General features: G+C 38.0%; 1 long non-coding RNA gene across 2 annotated transcripts; it reads right to left on the bottom strand.

The window, feature by feature from the left end:
• Nucleotides 1-8,166: 8,166 nt before the first annotated feature.
• LOC140608349 (uncharacterized) lies at nucleotides 8,167-19,106 on the bottom strand. 2 transcript variants are annotated; one of them, XR_012010362.1, is made up of 6 exons: nucleotides 18,870-19,106; nucleotides 17,677-17,990; nucleotides 15,297-15,357; nucleotides 14,130-14,191; nucleotides 10,635-10,905; nucleotides 8,167-8,391 (listed from the first exon to the last, which is right to left on the bottom strand). It is a non-coding gene; the product is annotated as an uncharacterized lncRNA (long non-coding RNA). The 2 variants fall into 2 exon arrangements; XR_012010363.1 differs by lacking the exon at nucleotides 14,130-14,191.
• Between the last annotated feature and the right edge of the window lie 754 nt (nucleotides 19,107-19,860).

The raw sequence follows: 19,860 nt of genomic DNA, 5'->3' as shown, positions 1-19,860 counted from the left end.
ATAGCAGGAGGCAGGCTGTTATGATTACTCAGACATAGATACATGTTACTTTTCTTGAAAAGGAAGAGGAGCCAAAAGCCCAGAGGGTGGAGTCATATTATACTATACACTAAATAGAAACCATGGGAGAGAGAGAGAGAGAGAGAAGAGAGAGAGAGAGAGAGAGAGATACTGCATACTAAAGTTATTTCTAGGCTTTGAAACATAATAAATGAACTCCCAACATTTGCTCAGCTGGATTTCAGAACTGCTATGGATCAATGACCCCCTTTTCCTCCATTTCCTCCCTTTTGAAGATGAATATCTATAGCTGTTATCCTATGTCTATCACACCATTGCATTTGGGGTATGTTGAGGGCAATTGACTTATCTCTTCAGTTTCACAGGTCCAAAAATGGAGAGAAATTTTGCTTCAAAAGCTGTACTTAAAGGATTACACCCAGGAGCCTTATCTGTACCTTGATCTAATTTAGATGATAAAATTTTGGGCACTTAACTGAGTTTCTAATGTGATGAGATTCCTGTAAACCTTGGAAAGGAGTGGATATATATTTTTATATGGGACAGATTTGAAACATTAGGGGTCACAAGGCAGACTGTGGTGACCAGATTTAAGGTGTGCCCCCCCCCCCCGCTGTGCCCCCTGACAATTTGCAACACATGGTATTTATGTCTTTGATTAATACCCTCTGCTTGACTGTGGACAAGACTTGAAATTTGCTTTTAACCAGGAGAAAGCAGCAAAAGTGATGGGATGAATAGAGTTAGGTGAATATAATGACAAAGAGTGTATCACCTATTTTACTGGAGTTTCTCTCTTTCCTTGTTATTGGCTCTGAGGAAGCAAGCTTCCATGAGTCTTATAGCCATGACCTGCCAACAACCTGAGGGAGCTTGGAAGTAATTCTTTCTCAATTGAGCCATTATTAGAACTTCGTCTTGGCCACAAAATTTCAAGGTCATTAGTTTGCTAACTGAAATAGTCAGTTAATGAATGTATGTATGAATGCATTGATCTGCCTGTCCATCCATCCATCCATCCATCCATCCATCCATCCATCCATCCATCTTTCTAGCTACTTCCAGAGCTGAAAAAGAAAGGGATTTGTTTGCTTTTGCTGAATTTATGTGACAAGTCAATTTAAAATTGGCATTATTCAAATTTTCATAGGAGTTACTGACATTTTGGCTATGCTGATGGTTATGAAAAGAGTGTGTGTGTGTGTGTGTGTGTGTGTGTGTGACTTTCAGCTGTTTGAGTTAATTCACTGCTGTACAAAGAAGGAAGCACTTCTTTATAGAGACCTATGAAGACATTGCTTCTTGGGTTTGTGGAAGCCATTATCCACAATGAGTTTGTGGAACTCATTATCTTACTGATGTATGTTAGGGACTCATTTTCTTCAATCCTATAAGTAAGCACTAGTATTGTCTATTTTAGAAGAGATATACCCTCTGTCTGCTTAGATTCTTCATGTCCTAGAACTCTGCACATGCTATAGCTCTCTGAATGTGTGGCTACCAGGAAAGTGGAGGGAAATCAAGACACTTTAAAGTTACATCAATTCATACAGAGGAAACAGATAATTGAATTTATCATAGATTTTTTTTTTTTTTTGTGTGTGTACATGTTCCTTGAAAAGACACTGAGAATTGGGAATTGTCATCATATTGTGTCCCTGGCCCTGGTTCTGCTCTTCCTTAGTCCAAGTCCTCCTGGGATCACCACGTCCATCCTAATGTCCATGTTGCTGATATGATATATAAACCTGCATCTCCACAGACTAATGATTAACCCCATTAACCTCCATTAAGCTTTATTTTTTTGAAAATATGCTCACACTTTTCTTTAATTCCACTCCTTTTTACCCTTTGAGAAGGGTTGCTGACAGGATCTATTACCAAACAGAACCTGAGGTGATATGAACATAACCTGGATTTGAGCAATATCTTCATGGGGATTGCTTAATGCTTTCCCTTCTACTATCCTTTTCCTCACACTCCTCTCATTTCAGAGTTCAAGAAGCCCTGAAACAGAAAGAGGTCAGATATATTGCACAAGTGCATTTAATAAATCAGTAGGTAAAGATCTCATTTGAAGCCTCCTACCTGGGTTTTTGACGAATTCTGTATTCTATACTGTCTCTCATAGCAGATCCATTAGATTTAGAAAAATAAGCAGCTCCATGCCAGAAATCTTGCATTCTCCCTAAGTGTGAGGGAATTTACCTCAGATCAAGCCTCAGAATTGAGCCTGTGCTTGCCTTCAGCACTAAGTAGCTAGTCTTTGCCAAGAACCTGATTCCAAAACTTTTTTCTCAGCTACTTCTCTACATACTCAAAACAGTAGCACAGAGAGTAACTAGGAATAATGTGACAACTCATATGAGGCCAGAGGTGTTAAAACTGGGGATACAAACAGTCACAGATTTCCTTGAGACATGGCTGTGTGAAGTTGGTTACCTCAGGGTCTCACTCCTTTTTAAGTATTCTTTTAATTAAAAGAAGTTAACTGTAATTATTTTCTGGTTATGAAATTTCTATGTGCCTGTTGAAAGAAGGCTGGGGGAAGAATAAACTAATGAACACAATACATCCATAATTTTACTACTTGTTATTTCACATGTAAATACATTTCCTCTCATGATTTTCTCTAGCTTTTCTAAAGATATTTGAAACCAGAATACTTTTACAATGTTATATGGAGCCCGGTTCACGTTATCATCCTATCACAAAGTTTTCCAACGTTCTTAAGGAATACTTATACACTTTTAAAATGTCTCTATTATAACCCAACATCCTAAAGAAATATTAACTCTTCCTTAATATACTGTTCATTTGGTTTGAAGAGTTTCTTATAACCAAATTTTTAATTATTATTCCAAGTCCTAATGATGGCTTATGAGGCCCTATATGGTGTAGTGTCCAAATACTCCTTTGAATTCATCTTCCTCTACTCTGCCTTTCAACACTTTACTTCAGCTCTACTGGACTCTTCCCTGTTTGTTGAACCTGACAATCTTGCTGTATTTCACATTCCCAGCATGTCCTCTGCCAGGAATGGTCTTCCTGGAAAGCTTAATGGCTAGTTCCCTCACCTCCTCAGGCCTTTACTTGAACTTTGCCTTCTCACTCCTTTTTTTATAATTTAAGTATTTATTTATTTATATTTATATATATATTTTTTATAATAAATTTATTTTTTTATTGGTGTTCAGTTTGCCAACATACAGAATAACACCCAGTGCTCATCCCGTCAAGTGCCCCCCTCAGTGCCCGTCACTATTCACCCCCACCCTGCGCCCTCCTCCCCTTCCACCACCCCTAGTTCATTTCCCAGAGTTAGCAGTCTTTATGTTCTGTCTCCCTTTCTGATATTTCCCACACATTTCTTCTCCCTTCTCTTATATTCCCTTTCACTATTATTTATATTCCCCAAATGAATGAGAACATATAATGTTTGTCCTTCTCCGCTTGACTTACTTCACTCAGCATAGTACCTTCCAGTTCCATCCACGTTGAAGCAAATGGTGGGCATTTGTCATTTCTAATGGCTGAGTAATATTCCATTGTATACATAAACCACATCTTCTTTATCCATTCATCTTTCGATGGACACCGAGGCTCCTTCCACAGTTTGGCTATTGTGGCCATTGCTGCTAGAAACATCGGGGTGCAGGTGTCCCGGCGTTTCATTGCATCTGTATCTTTGGGGTAAATCCCCAACAGTGCAATTGCTAGGTCGTAGGGCAGGTCTATTTTTAACTGTTTGAGGAACCTCCACACAGTTTTCCAGAGTGCCTGCACGAGTTCACATTCCCACCAACAGTGTAAGAGGGTTCCCTTTTCTCCACATCCTCTCCAACATTTGTGGTTTCCTGCCTTGTTAATTTTCCCCATTCTCACTGGTGTGAGGTGGTATCTCATTGTGGTTTTGATTTGTATTTCCCTGATGGCAAGTGATGTGGAGCATTTTCTCATGTGCATGTTGGCCATGTCTATGTCTTCCTCTGTGAGATTTCTCTTCATGTCTTTTGCCCAGTTCATGATTGGATTCTTTGTTTCTTTGGTGTTGAGTTTAATAAGTTCTTTATAGATCTTGGAAACTAGCCCTTTATCTGATACGTCATTTGCAAATATCTTCTCCCATTCTGTAGGTTGTCTTTTAGTTTTGTTGACTGTATCCTTTGCTGTGCAAAAGCTTCTTATCTTGATGAAGTCCCAATAGTTCATTTTTGCTTTTGTTTCTTTTGCCTTCGTGGATGTATCTTGCAAGAAGTTACTGTGGCTGAGTTCAAAAAGGGTGTTGCCTGTGTTCTCCTCTAGGATTTTGATGGAATCTTGTCTCACATTTAGATCTTTCATCCATTTTGAGTTTATCTTTGTGTCTGGTGCAAGAGAGTGGTCTAGTTTCATTCTTCTGCATGTGGATGTCCAATTTTCCCAGCACCATTTATTGAAGAGACTGTCTTTCTTCCAATGGATAGTCTTTCCTCCTTTATCGAATATTAGTTGACCATAAAGTTCAGGGTCCACTTCTGGGTTCTCTATTCTGTTCCATTGATCTATGTGTCTGTTTTTGTGTCAGTACCACACTGTCTTGATGACCACAGCTTTGTAGTACAACCTGAAATCTGGCATTGTGATGCCCCCAGGTATGGTTTTCTTTTTTAAAATTCCCCTGGCTATTTGGTCTTTTCTGATTCCACACAAATCTTAAAATAATTTGTTCTAACTCTCTGAAGAAAGTCCATGGTATTTTGATAGGGATTGCACTAAATGTGTAAATTGCCCTGGGTAACATTCACATTTTCACAATATTAATTCTGCCAATCCATGAGCATGGAATATTTTTCCATCTCTGTGTTTTCCTCAATTTCTTTCAGAAGTGTTCTATAGTTTTTAGGGTATAGATCCTTTACCTCTTTGGTTAGGTTTATTCCTAGGTATCTTATGCTTTTGGGTGCAATTGTAAATGGGATTGACTCCTTAATTTCTCTTTCTTCAGTCTCATTGTTAGTGTATAGAAGTGCCACTGATTTCTGGGCATTGATTTTGTATCCTGCCACGCTACCAAATTGCTGTATGAGTTCTAGCAATCTTGGGGTGGAGTCTTTTGGGTTTTCTATGTAGAGTATCATGTCATCGGCGAAGAGGGAGAGTTTGACTTCTTCTTTTTTTATTTATTTATGAGAGAGAGAGAAAGAGAGAGAGTGGGGAAGAGAGAGAGGGAGAGAGCACAATTGGAATGGAAGCCCAGAGGGAGAGAGAGAAGCAAATTCCTTGGTGAACAAGGAGCCCCACACAGCCCATCCCAGGACCCTAGGATCATGACCTGAGCTGAGGCAGATGCTTAACAAACTGAGCCATCCAGGTGCCCCCTTACTTCTTTTTTCAATCAACATTAAAACTTCAACCAACTCAGATAATCTCTCTACACCCTTCCAGCTTTATTTATTTATTTCCTTCTAATCTTCTCCATAGTATATTTGTCACCATCTAACACGCTTTAAAAATTCTTCGTTTTGGGCAGTCTGGGTGGCTCAGCGGTTTAGTGCCACCTTCAGCCCAGGGCCTGATCCTTGAGACCTGGGATCGAGTCCCATGTCGGGTTCCCTGCATGGAGCCTGCTTCTCCCTCTCCCTGTGTCTCTGTCTCTCTCTCTGTGTGTCTCTCATGAATAAATAAATAAAATCTTTTAAAAAATTAAAAAATAAAAATTCTTTGTTTCTTTATATCTATGTCTCCCACTCTCAACTCAAATGGAATTCCACAAGGACAATTTTTTTTTTACCACTCTATCCCTGATGGATAGAACAACAATGACAGGTTTTCAGTCTTCAATTAACATGTGTTTAAATGAATTTATCTACCAGCATTATAGGATACTTCCTTAAGATAGATGCTTAGGAATGGAATTATTAGATTTATGAATTATTGTTCCTAAGTATTAAACCACTGAGAATACTTTTGAAAGATACTCAAAATTGAGATATTTCCATTTAATGCTTTTCTTTTTCTTTCTTTTTTTTAAAAAAAATATTTATTTAAGTAATCTCTGCATCCAACGGGAGCTCTCACCCACAACCCTGAGATCAAGAGTCACATACTCCACTGACTGAGCCAGTCAGGTGCTCCAATGCTTTTATTTCCAACTGGCTCAAGGAAAATTAATTGAGGGTTTTTTTTTGTTTTGTTTTGTTTTGTTTTGTTTTGTTTTGCTTTTGAAGAACCTAGATAATTCAGGTAACACAACAGCAATTCCTTCCTTTTCCTGATAGAGCAGGTTTATAAAACCATTTGTAATTATTTCCTCCTCCAATTCTCTTACTATGAGTGATGATTCTCCAGAATATTCATAAAACTTTATTGTTAGTATGTCCTGATGCACTATTACATGCATGTCTTTATTAATAAGAGTGTTAGCATTATGGCAGTACCACTATGAAAGATCAAATTTAGAGCCTTTGGAATACTGGAACCTAAGAGAAACTGGAACAACTTTTCCTGTAAAAATATATGTTTAGAGTATTGGGAATATTACTGATATTCTTTCAGAAGCAGAGAGTAATATCAGAAATATACTTGGGCAGCCTGGGTGGCTCAGCGGTTTAGCGCCTTCAGCCCAGGGTGTGATCTTGGAGACCCCGGGATCAAGACCCATGTTGGGCTCCCTGCATGGAGCCTGCTTCTCTCTCTGCCTATGTCTCTGCCTCTCTCTCTCTGTCTGTGTCTCTCATGAAAAAATAAATGAAATCTTTTTAAAAAAGAAATCTTATACTTTAATATAAGACAATTTATACCTACTTTGGTTAATTTTGTCTTGGTATTTTGATTTATATAATCTAAATATAAAGAAATTAATATTTGAAACAAGGACAAATTTCAAACTATTTGGCAGTACATTATTGGAATACATGTTAATACATATCTAGCAACCCATACCCAACAATATTCTATTGCATCTATTTGAAAATTTCTGGGAAAATTCTTAGAGCCTGACCTTTTAAGAAAAAAACATTTTTTAAGGAATTTACTTAATCAATGAATATGTGACCAACTCTGCTGTAGGTTGGAGGTAATGTGGTTATTTATGTAAAACCATAATCCATTAATTCTTTTATGTTCTCAGATTAATTTGTATGGACTACAGCCCAGTTTCATATTCTTATTTCCTAATACTTCTGGAACTATTTGAAATACAGTTCCAGGTTCTCTTGTCTTTGAGCAAGGTCAAAGAGTTTATTCCTTCTTTTCTTTCTCCTCCTTCACCCCTTCTTCCTCTTTCTTATGTGTACACACACACACACACACACACATGCCTGATATATACACACACACACGTGTGTGTGTGTGTGTTATTTATTTATTTATTTATTTATTGTATTTGGGTAGATACCTTATTAACACTAGAAACTTCTCAAGTAACTTCGATAGTAAAAACTTTTCATCTTACTTGATATCACTGATGCATTAACATTATTGTTGCTGAGTAAGGATGTGAATCCTTGAGGTGATTTGCCTTTTTGATGAGCATATTACTACTGTGCTCTTCTTTCCTTGGATCTTCAGAATGGTGAGGAATTCTTTTTTTTTTTTTTTGGTGAGGAATTCTTATCCACTTCCACTCTAGTTGTGCAGATAAGTTGACTCAATACCCATTCCAAATTCCTTTTCTACTGACTTATTCTCCTGTAAAATCTAAGGCAAAAAACAAGCTCACAATCCCACCTCCTTTAAGCCAGAGAGATGACTTAACATGATTGTGGGCAAGAAGGTAGTGAGGGAACCTCTGACGGAGACCTTCCTTTCCTTGTCAGAGAAAAAGGCAAAACCATGTAAGGAAGGAGATTTTATCCTTCCACTTGCACCCTTCTTTTTCTTTGTCTGCAATGCTGAGAGACTGAGCAGTTTTCACACGACCACGAGGATGAAAGTTGTATGCTAAAAAACCACAGAAGAGAAAAAGTGACATCCTGATTCCTAGGGCAGCAGGATTCTTATTATCTGAGACACATTCAAGCCTCCCTTTAGTTATTGTTTGTTGGGTTATCTGTTATTTGCAACCAAGCCCAGTGCTGGCTTAGGCACGAGTCTTACTATCACCATCCCCCCTCATACCGCACTTACTCTCTTCTGAGGTGGTATGGGGCCGTTATGTCTCCACCTCCCACACTTACAAGGGCTGCCAGCCAGAATCACTGATGCTTTTCTAGTCCTACTTTCCACTTGAGGCACACAGTGTCCAAAAAACAGTAGAGTGGCAGGGATAATGATGAAGACAAATTTCAACTTGTTTTACTGTTATCTGATGCCTTTCTTTTGAGATCTCTTAACAGAGAGAAATGTCCACTCTCCACTGCCTCTGCCTCAGTCAGCTGATGCCTCTTCCTAGAAATATGAGACATATTTTCACTTGTTTTACCTGGAAGTATAATCAAGCAACTGTTTCATGTTAACTACAGATCTCTCTCCCTATAAACATACTCATGATGGAATAGTGGAGGGGCAAATTTGCTGTTTAGGGCCATGATCATATTTTAGAGGAGCAGGACAATGGGGGATTTGATAAATTTGGATTATGCAAAGGCAGGCCTATAATTGAGTTTGGATAGGAGGCTAAAGAGAGTGAAAAACACCAGGGGTTACACAGAGGGTTGAATAAAGAAAAGAAAGGGCCAGATGAGGAAGGAAAGGCAAGGAGATGGTTTAGGCTGGAGTCCCACATTGAATCAAAAGGCCTATGAGGAAAAAAATCACAGCCATTATATTAGCTAAAGGTCTTTAAAATCTGAATGCAGTATTTAGTTTGAATGGATGCTTTGCTTATAAAACCTCTTATATATCTTCTTCTCTTTATATGTCAGTTAAATCTGTTATTTTTCCTAAATGATTTTGGGAGAGAAACTACAGGAAAAGCTTGACCGTCACTTTTGGTTCAACAACATGCCAGATAGATGTTGGAAAAGCAGAGCGATTCCAGGATTCAACTGAAACTTCTCCTTAGAAAGGCTGCTGTTCTGAGACTTTCTAAAAATCACCAAAATCTCATGGAGCAAGCTTTGAGGCGATGACATGTGCTGTAAAGAGCCTCGTGAACCTTGGTGGCATGGGAGTTAACCTTTCAGAGAAACAAATAATAGCAACAGAAGATTATCTCCTAATAGGCATAAAATTTTGCTCAAATATTCTTTCATATTTGAGAAATTTTAGGGAGAAAATTTTTATTTTTCCCTAAAACTTTTTGCTTTTTTTCTTACATGCAAGTTAATGAACAGAAATGTGTTTGTTTTGTTTTCCAATAGATTCCCAGAATCTAGGGCAGAGCTATATAACAGGTCTCAATAGGTCATACCTAGTCACATAATAGGTTTTGATAAATACTTTTGATTCAATAGAATTAATTTATAAATGGATTTTAAAGATACAAAATTGTGAGAGTGTCAAATTAATAAATTATAACTTTTTTGTTACAAATACTGTTAAAAGATATTTTATTTAAAAATTCTGTTGAAGCCCTAGACTGTACATTTCTATGGATGCATTCATATTCTTTGATGAAGCAACATAAAACTTTCTGCAGAATGCTACTGCTACATTCAATGAAAAATGTCATTTGTCAATTGCTACATTCTTTTTAAAAAGATTGTTTTCCCAAACCTCGTTCGTTGTAGAGTTTTTGTTTCACTCTTTGCATTTATTTCGTTGCTAAAATACAATGCTATTTTTAATGAATTTGGACTGCATGATTAAACAAATTTTAAGCAAGGCAAAGTGATTATAAGTAACTACAAATAACAAAAACTTGGAAATAATCTGTTTTAATCACCTTGATTTAGAGCCAACGCATTCTGAAATGCTATTATAATTGCTTTTATCACATTTTCTCAGGCTTATTACTAGAAAAGCACTCAATGTATTGAGATTATATATATATATATATATATATACATATATATATATATCATTAGTGTCTTAATATATACTACTATGTATGCAAATATTTTCCTGAAAAATACTGATTTTTTTCATTATGATTCACCACAACCTCCTTGTTTCTCATTTTTCCCAATATACTTGGTTATCTGAAGACCATCTTTCCTCAAAAGTGATAAAGGCTGTCAAAAACTTCCTCAAGTTAACTTTATGCTCTTCTCTTCTGAAGTAGGAATCAGTTACATTCAAATTGATTTTGATCGTTCAAATTGGTTTCAAAATCCAAGAGAGGTGGTGGGTTATATTAATGTAAATATTTTATTTACTATATTGTACTATAGTTTTTATAAAAATGTCACCATTAATGGAATAGGGTAAAGTGTACACCACATGTCTCTGTGATTTATTTATGTGTTTATATTTTATTTATAAATATATAAATATAATATATATAAACTATATATAATATATATTTATAAATATATAATTTATAGAATATAAATAAATTTATATAAATATAACTGCATGTGAATCTACATTTATCTTAATAAAAATTTCAGCTGAAATAAAACTCAAGATAAATCTGTTTACAGGCAAGACAGGTTGGCTTTGGACATGCAGGCAGTGGGAATTCTTCATGTAAAATACAATCAGCATTATTAATTAATGTGCTGCAATATGAGGTGCCTTTCTCTTACCTAAAGATAATCTCTCCCATTTAACTTTTGATTTATCTCTTATTTCAATGACAGGATCTTCCTTCTTTGAACAAATTCTATTTTCCTATGTGTTCAATTTTGCTTTCTTGAATATTATAGTGGCATTACTTAATTGTTCCCCGAATTTGTAGTTTTTTTTACAACTTCCAGCTTCCAATTTCAGATTTTGAGAATCTATGAGCCTTTGAGTGCAAGAAATCAGTCCTGGAGAATGTTGCTGAGGTTTGCTTATTCAGCTCATGTTGTCCTCCTGGAACGAGAGATTAGTTGAGTAATAGACTTGTGACAATCACAGATCCAGTCGAATTCCAGGGAATGCTGTGGGAATTCAAGGTCTCTGTGATAGGCAGATGTGAAACTTACATATATTTTATTACTGTAACCAGCCAGCCAGGGCTAGAGTTCTTGCACAGAAATGAGTTAGACTCAAGAGAGAGGCAAAGGAATGGGGACGTGATCAAAAATTAACTAAAACTCTACAGTCTCTGGACCTTTTTAAATGCAAGAGATAACCATACAAAAATCAACCAACCAACCCAAACCTTTATTGTTGCAACATATGAGTCTTACCGAGCTTGAACTAATCTTGACCTTAGCCATAGAAAATCAGGTGTTGTGAGTAAAAACTGTGGAGCTGGTCTGAACCAAGGAAGGAGTAAAGAGAGAAATGCTCTGTCTTATGTTGTTGAGTTGGCTTTCTATCTGTAGTTACAAAGGAACTTTCCAAACTACGGCTTTGGGATACAGATCACATAAGAAAGGTTGGAATGCTGAAGTGTGTTGAAGGCTTTTAACATTCAGTAATCTATGACAATGGGATCTGCTTCTGAAATTAGGCCTCTGAAAGTTGGGAGGAGAAAAAATAGGTTTGATAAGGAGGGTCTTCAGTCCGTAGACTGTTATAAAAAAATGACTTAGAGTCTGGTTACCTGTTTTTTTTTTTTTGTAGAGTTCGAATAACTAATTTCTGGCCTTGAGCTGAGGTTAATATAGGGTACAGGAGGGGACTGATTTTCCAATCTTCTTCCTGCTTCCTCAATTGAGGCTTCACTGTCAAAGGGTAAAAATCACTCCTGTTTTGGTGAAGTACTTGGGATACAGCTATGGGGGGTGGGGGGGCATTATATTTGCCTTGTCAGCCATACGATTTGGGGTAGAAACCATTATACTGAGGGCTAGAAGTATGGTAGCAACCAGTACTGGTCTAGTCGGAGACAGAAATTTCTAGATCCAAGTCTGGGTTTAGCAACTCTTACTAGATAACATCTGTGGCTTTAACTAGTATGCCCTGATATATACTAGAAACAAACAGATAAGAATATTTCTTAATTTCCTATGACAGCAGTATTTCCCCTAAAAATCTAACCAAACCCAGCTAAAAATAGCCAACTTTCTGCTCAACCCTAGACTCCAAATTCACACTATCAGAAAGTAGTTAGCTCAGACACAGCAGCCATACTGTTGTCTGTGTTTGATGTTGCAGTGGGGGTGGGGGATGAACAAGGAAATTCCCCGCAGAAAGTTTTCCTAGGAACCATTCCATTTAGAAATGTCTAGAGAGCACTGTTGATTTCAATTCTTCTTTTTCTCAAGTGGGAGATTTTGCTGTAATTATTTTAGCTACCACAGGTGTTCTTGGAGGAGATTGTATTTGGGCTTGTCCTAGCTACAGTAACTGGAAAGGATTTTGAGTTCACTCTGTTGGGGGGGGGCAGGGGGAGTATACTTCACATAGGCACAGGCATTTTTGGAAGTGTGTATCTTGACTGAAAGGTATGTTTGGATGCTGAATATTATAAGGAAAGGTGTGCACTAGAGTGGAATCACCTTTGGTTTTCTCCCTGAGTCTAATGCCAACTTTTCCCTCATCTCACTAACGATCTCTAATTGGGCAAATCATGAGGCTCCAGGGAAGCTGACCCCACTACTGACTCTCACTAGTTCTTCCCAGAGAAAAAGGAACTTCTCATCAAACCATTTCTGAAACTAACCCTACTTCTGGATCATTTTGCTTAAAGAGTCAGTAAATTCCTTTTTTTGTTTAGGTGTTTCAAGTCGGATATCATATTTGTCACATAACAGAAAAACATATTCAAAGGACAAATCTCTTTCTGGATATAAAAGAATAGAAACGAAACAAATCTCCCTTTGTGTCTGCTTACTTCTAACCATCATTTCATTATTTTTCTTCTTATCACTACAGTAGTTGAAAATGTAGTGTTTGCTTGGTCTCTGCAATTCTTCTTCTCTCATTTACTTGACAACCCCCTGGTTTCAGCTTTCCATCCTCATCATTGTACAGAAATAGCTATTCACAGGATTTAATTGGCTTGCAGTAATAGCCAAATCAGTTCTTAACTTATTCATTCTCTTTCCATTGCTGTCAGTTGATACCAACTTCCTTTCTTCTCTTTTTTGGCCTTCTTAAAGTCCCTCTCTCATTACTTATGTTTTTATATAAACTTTCAAAGAGCCTCTCCTCAATCCTTTAGCTTTCTCTTCTGCCTGTATTTTCCAGAGTTTCATTGATGCTATTTCCCATTTCCTTGACTTTTAAGCAAGTTGAACCTTACTATATATCCTTACATAAATTATATACATTTTCCTAGTTTGTGACAATACCCAGGACTCCTCCCTATCCTCCTCCCCAGTCTTATTTCTATCCAAAACTCTTGCCTCTGTAACTTGAAACTTGATTTGAATCTCTGAGTACTCTGAACTCAGTATTCTTATATGTGTTTGCTTTATCTGAATCTCAGCACAATCATATGAATTTATGCTTGAGTTATCACTTGTTTTATGTTTTCCTGGTGTGTTGGTTAGGAATTCTTTGTCCTATCTGGGGCCTTGTATTAAGGTTGTTGTATTAAGGTTGTATTAACCTTGTCAAGGTTCTTCAGAGAAACAGAACCAAGAGGGTATATACAGATACTTAGAAAGGGATTTGTTATGAGGGGTTGGCTCACGTGAGCCAGGGAGCCAATTATGGAGGCTAAGAAGCCCTATAATCTGCCATCTGCAAGCTGGAGGCCCAGGAAAGCCAGTGGTATAGTCCCAGTCCAAACCTGAAGGCTTGAGAACTGCAGGGGGGTGGGGAGCAATGGTGTGAGTCACAGTGAGTCCAAAGACCTGACAACTAGGAGTGAAAATGGATATCCCAGCTCAAGCAGAAGCAAATTTGTTTTACCTCTACTGTTTTGTTCTATTCCGGCCCTTAACAGATTGGATGATATCCATTTACACTGGTGAGGGTGATCTTTATTCAGTCCACTGATTCAATTGCTAATCTATTCTAGAAACACCCTCACAGATACACTCAGAAATAATGTTTTATTTACTATCTGAGTATTTCCAGTCAATTGAACACATAAAACTACCCATGATGCATTAATAGAACACAACCCCCTACTTCATCCTACCTCCACCCCAAGGGAAAGAGGGAGGAATGAAACACAGATTCATCTTCCTTCTTACCATCCCCTGTACATCAGTGGAAGCTGGCTGTGTTGTGGCATCAGTTAAATACTAGTAGGCTACTGGAAACCAAGAGAAAGATAGAAAGGAGGCTACATAACTGTAGGCGATTTTTTATGTCATCATAGTCTTCATCTTTAACCAATGATATTGGCTCAATATGGGGTAATAAAGATAAAAAATAAAGTTAAACGCTGAGGTAGGAGGTGGTAAAGTCCCTTTTTGGTCAAGTAGAAGCTAATTAGATGGCTGGAATAGGGCTCTGCTACTTTGGAACCCAAACAGTTTGTGTGGGCCTGAAGGAAAATGGAGAACCCCTGCATATGTAAGAGATCTATATGGGAGTGTTGGTGACAGATAGCTGGTCTCCTCATAGTGTTATTCTTCTTTCAGAGAATTGCCTAAAATGTAGAAGGGTTTTTTACTCTTCAAACTTTGCAGGTAGAGATTGCCAGCTAAGAATGAAGGGCTTGGATCTTGGGTTGGAAACTTGAGGTAGGAAATAATCATTTGAAATCATAGTTCATTGAGAAGGAGCTGCCAAAGATAAGAAAATTACTTTCAAGAGGCTCTACGTGTCCAAGGAAACCAGAAAAAGTAATTAAAGTCATACCATCTCATCAAGAAAGGAACTGTGGTCCAGAATGATGTGATTTATTTTCTAGTCTTCTTCCTAAGCTCATCTCTTAAATGATGGTATTCTCCAGATGTCCATCTTCGACCCACTGTTCTTATGTTGTGATCTCTTCCAGAGTGATCTCATTTCCTCTTATGATTTCAGTTCCTGGTGACTTCAATCCTCTATCTTTATCCTTGACATTTTCCCACAGATTCATACTTCTATCCATCTGTCTACTCTATGACTCCAATGATGTCGTCTTAAAAACTCAAACTCGACTTTTATAAAACAGTAATTAACTCCCACCACCACAAATCTGCTCTTCTCCCATCTGCCTAACTCCGTTATCATTATTATTTCTCCATTTTTTGTTGTATTTGGAAGTATTGACAACGCTTCATTTACCCGGGCTAAAAACCATCCTCAGGGACACTTTCTTTTCCTTATCCCAATATCCAATAAATTCCTATGAATTTTAACTCATGTTTTTCTACTCTCTCCCCTACATTCCATCATCCTTTACCCTTGCTTTAATTCAGGCTACTAACCTCTTTTATCCTAAATTATTGCAGCAACTTCTTAACTGGTCTGTGCTGGTCAGAATTTTCACTGTAAGCAATAGAAAATGACATTGGCTAGTTTAGGCAGAAAAGGATATTTCATACAGGTTTGGGAATATTTTTTTAAAGTTTTTTTTTTAATTTTTATTTATTTATGATAGTCACACACACACACACACACACACACACAGATAGAGGCAGAGACATAGGCAGAGGGAGAAGCAGGCTCCATGCACCGGGAGCCAGACGTGGGATTCGATCCCGGGTCTCCAGGATCGCGCCCTGGGCCAAAGGCAGGCGCTAAACCACTGCACCACCCAGGGATCCCCAGGTTTGGGAATATTTATAGAATCAACAGGAGAGTTGGAGAACCAGATTCAGAAAATGTGTGGAAACCAATGGAGTATAGTCAGCAGGCGCCACAGCCAATGGGATGTGTTATAACAATCTGTTTATGGTGTTACTGCTAGCACTGGCCTTGCTGATAAAAGTACAATTCTCACCTCCGGCTCCACTGGCAGTGCTATTTTTGAATGCCATAGCTAACTGTCCTTTCACATTATTCACTCCATATTCAAAGTCCTAAGTGCAAGTGTCAAACTGGCAACCCTAAACATGCCCATGCCTTAGGTCCTGGAAGATGAGGAGAAAAAATTTGTCCTCATTCAGTTGCTATGATGGGAAGTGAGTCTTGCTGTCCCCAAGCTTCACACAATAGGGCAATTCTTTTAAATTGAGAATACTGAAAAATTGGGTGGCAATAATAATAAAGACAGAAAGAACCACCCAAGAAGTGGATATCTGTAATCAATCTTCTTCAGGGAAACCAGGGGAAGAGAGGAGACAGGTACTCGGAAATTGCTGCAGAGACCCAGGCAAGAAATTATGGGCTCCTGAAGTAAAGTTGTGACAGAAAAGTGGGGAGAAATGGGCAGATCTGAGGGATATATAGGAGCTAGAATGAAAAAGGGTTTGTGATTTATGGATGTGTGGGATGAGAGAGATAGAGAAATTAAGGTTGGCATTGAGATTTCTTTCTCAAGCAATTAGGAAGGATGAAGTGATTCCTTTAGTTTTGGGAGTATTTAATTTGGGGGGCTTGTGGGAGAGTCAGTGACGATGTCATTTAAGTGGATGGCTGTGAATCTGGGATTCAGAGGACAGAGCAACATTGGAGATGTGTTTTTTGAACCATCAATACAAAATTGATAATTAGGTGATAGGACTTATGTGATGACCCAGGTATGGTATACAGAGTGAGAATGCCCAATTCTATGGAAGCTGACATAAGTAAGTTCTGCTGCCCAGCATGCCTCTTTGTGGCAGCCATCCAGAGACATTTGGGCCACATCACTTCAATTCTTCCAGATTTAGCACTTGGCTCATTGCTTCTTTTTTGTTAACATTAATCCTGCCAAACTCTTGGTGATTTCAATATGCCTCTACTGAGTGTATTTCCATCACCCTGGTGTCTTAGATCCTTGACCTTCACATTTCCAAAGATTTTTGTCTTTCACTCTGCATCAGCCCCTCACTTTTTATTGCCAGACACTGGATTGGTGTTTTTCAATTATGACCTTTTAGCAGACCATGAAATCAATGAAATTGTCATAGGGAGCATTTATTTTAAATTAACATTTCTTTAAAAATTTTTTCTAAGTTGAAAATATCAGCAGGCTTCGTATATGCTTAGTGTCTAAACCCAGTTATAAATTAATATAATCTCTTGTATACAAGATTTACAATTGTTTATATATTGTAAAAAGAGAAAAGGCAGACTAAAAGCAAAATGACAAGCTTGAGTGGGATTATTTTGAATTTATTAGTGAATTAAAAAACGTGCCTTCGTGCCTTCAAACAAGGACAAGGACAAAGACAAGAATGATGTCTCTGAGTAGGCAAAGGGAAATGGAATCCAATACTCAAAATATTTCTACTATTCCCTCTTTTTTGCTACACAATTAACTTTCTTTGTTTACAAGATTGTTCTCACTTGCATACAAAGATGTAATAAAATTTGCATTAAAAAAAGAAATGCCTCACATGACAATACATCCTACTCTACCTCCTTCTTGTCTGTTACTTTTTACAGAAAATTTTCTGTACTCATTATGTCCTTTCTCTCTTTCCTTGAAGCTTATTTTGACCATTGCAGTCAGATTCTTATTTTTACTACTTCACCAAAACTGCTCTTTTAAAGTTACAAAGATCTCTGTTTTCTAAACCCAATGAGCATTTGATGTAACATAATTCCTAAATAATGTTTGACAGGGTTGATCATTAAATCTTTTTTGAAACCCTTTCCTTGCTTCACCCTGATTCTTTAATAGTCTCTCTCTATTCTTCTCACACTTCACTAGTATCTTACCTGTAGCATTTTCAAGTGTTAACCACTTCCTCAAGCTGGACATAGTCACTTCCTGTGGCTTCAGTGAGGCCACTGAACTCTTTCGGTTTATTTTTGTCTTCTTTGGAGACTATTCAGTTTTCTTTACAAGCTTCTTTTATTATTATTCCCCAAATCCTCAAATATGAGCGTTCCTTCAGGGTTCCATTCTGGGATCTCCATTCTTTATTAATTCAATAATATAGAGTAGGGGCTTATTACAGATAGACATTATCATAGGTGTTAAGATGTAGCAGTGAACCAAATAAGCAGAATTTGTTTACATGGAGTAAGAGCTGTGGGAGACAGCAGGAAATAAACACATAAGCAAAAAACATGGAAGTAAGTGAGATGAAGGAAAATAGAGCATAATGAGGTGGTACAAAGATACTCAATGGAGAGACAATTTTATGTAGGGGCCAGGAGTGCTTGTTTTGGCAGCACATAAACTAAAAATCTAGGGGTCAGGGAAGGTCCTGAAATAAGTAAGAGAAGTTACAGGTTATAATTTGGAGGTGGGCATTTCAGAAAGATGAAATGTGGCAGCCATCCAGAGACATTTGGGCCACTCAAAGAAGGTTAAGTAGGAGGATGCCTGGTATGTACAAGAAAAAGCAATAAGGCCAGTGTGTGGAGTGGGAAGAAGGAGAGAGGGGAATGGGAGGACATGAAGTGAGTAAGGAAAATTAGGACCATAGCAAAGAAAGCATTGTGAACCATGAGAAAAACTTCAGATTTTATTCTGAGTGATATGTAAAACCACAAGAGAGTTTCCATCAGCAAGAACCTACATCTTGAGGTTTAACTTTGTTAAGGGAAGACTGAATGACTTGGGGGGTGGGGTGCAAATTGAATCATAAAGACCAATTAAGAAGTTACTGAAATTAGTCCTCTGAGAAGTGATGACAGTTTGCACTAGGGTGGTGGTGGGAGAGATGGGCACTGGTAAAATTTTGGCTCTAGTTCAATGACAGAATTGACAGGATTTCTTGAAGTTTTGGATGTGAAGCTTAAGAATAAGAGAGAAATCAAAGATAACTCTAAATTTTTGGACTGAGCAACTGGTAGAATGGAGCTGCTATTGACTGAGGTGAGGATGACTAGGGGATAAACAGATTGGGGGAAGGTCTTGGGGTAATCAAGCTTTGGTTTTGTTCATTTTAAGCTTGACCTACCTGTTAGAATTGAAGTGTATGTGTCAAGTAAGCAGGCAGGTATATGATTCTGGAGCTTAAGGGTGAAATCCTTGCTGGAAACACGCAGTTGGTATTGTCAGATCATAGTTGAAGCCATGGAACTAGAGAATCAGAAATCACCTAGAATGAGAGGGTTAGATATAGAATTAAAAAGTCAAAGCTCCTACTCTTATATGTATTTCTTCCAGCAGGGTGGCCCCACTTAGCCAGCAATCTTTGTTCTCAATTCCTTTTGTCTCTGTCTTGAGCCCCAGTAATGTCAATGCCATTAACTGTGACATCAGAGTGGAGTCTTGGATTCTGACCCTGAGTAGACATTGGAGGTAAAACTAATGGACTATCAGGAGCTTTCTATAGTTCAGAAGAAAATGAAATAAATTTGGCAGCAAAGAATAAGAGGCTGCCTTTTAAAATAGAGAGCTGAACTCTGTAATGGATCTTTGCCAATCCATTCAGAGTCTGCCCTGCTAAGAGGGAGAGGAGAATGAGTATTATCAATGATGCAAGGTCAGGTTGGAGGAGTCCCTGGGACATCGACCCCTTTTGTGATACTGCTTGCAGGATTATCAGTCCCTGCTAGACTCCTAGTAGAGGAACGTGTCCAGTTGCCTGGCAGATTTTTCATTATACCAAAAGAGAATCTCTTGAGGAATGTGTGGGAATTGGAACCTGGAATTATGTACTTTTGGTCATCTCCATTTTGGCTTGTGGTAACATTAAATCTTTTCCCTTCACTGCTGCTCCTGTGTTGCCTTTGGCTAACGCTCCTTCTGAAGTCATGTGCCTTCTGGGTTGTGGCAGGTGGTGTAAGGGGCTAGTTTCTGTGTCAGCAGTGTGAGTGCAAGTATGTCTGTTGGCATGAATATCAAGGAGATGCCAGCTAAAAGACTTTTTGCCTTGGAGTTTGAAGTCAAATCTCTACCCATCATCTTCTTAAATGTCTGTAATAGCACATGTGTATTTGGGGGTA

Source organism: Canis lupus, chromosome 17, assembly GCF_048164855.1.
Source record: "Canis lupus baileyi chromosome 17, mCanLup2.hap1, whole genome shotgun sequence".
Taxonomy (NCBI): Eukaryota; Metazoa; Chordata; class Mammalia; order Carnivora; family Canidae; genus Canis; species Canis lupus.
This window is presented reverse-complemented; position numbering and strand designations above follow the sequence as displayed.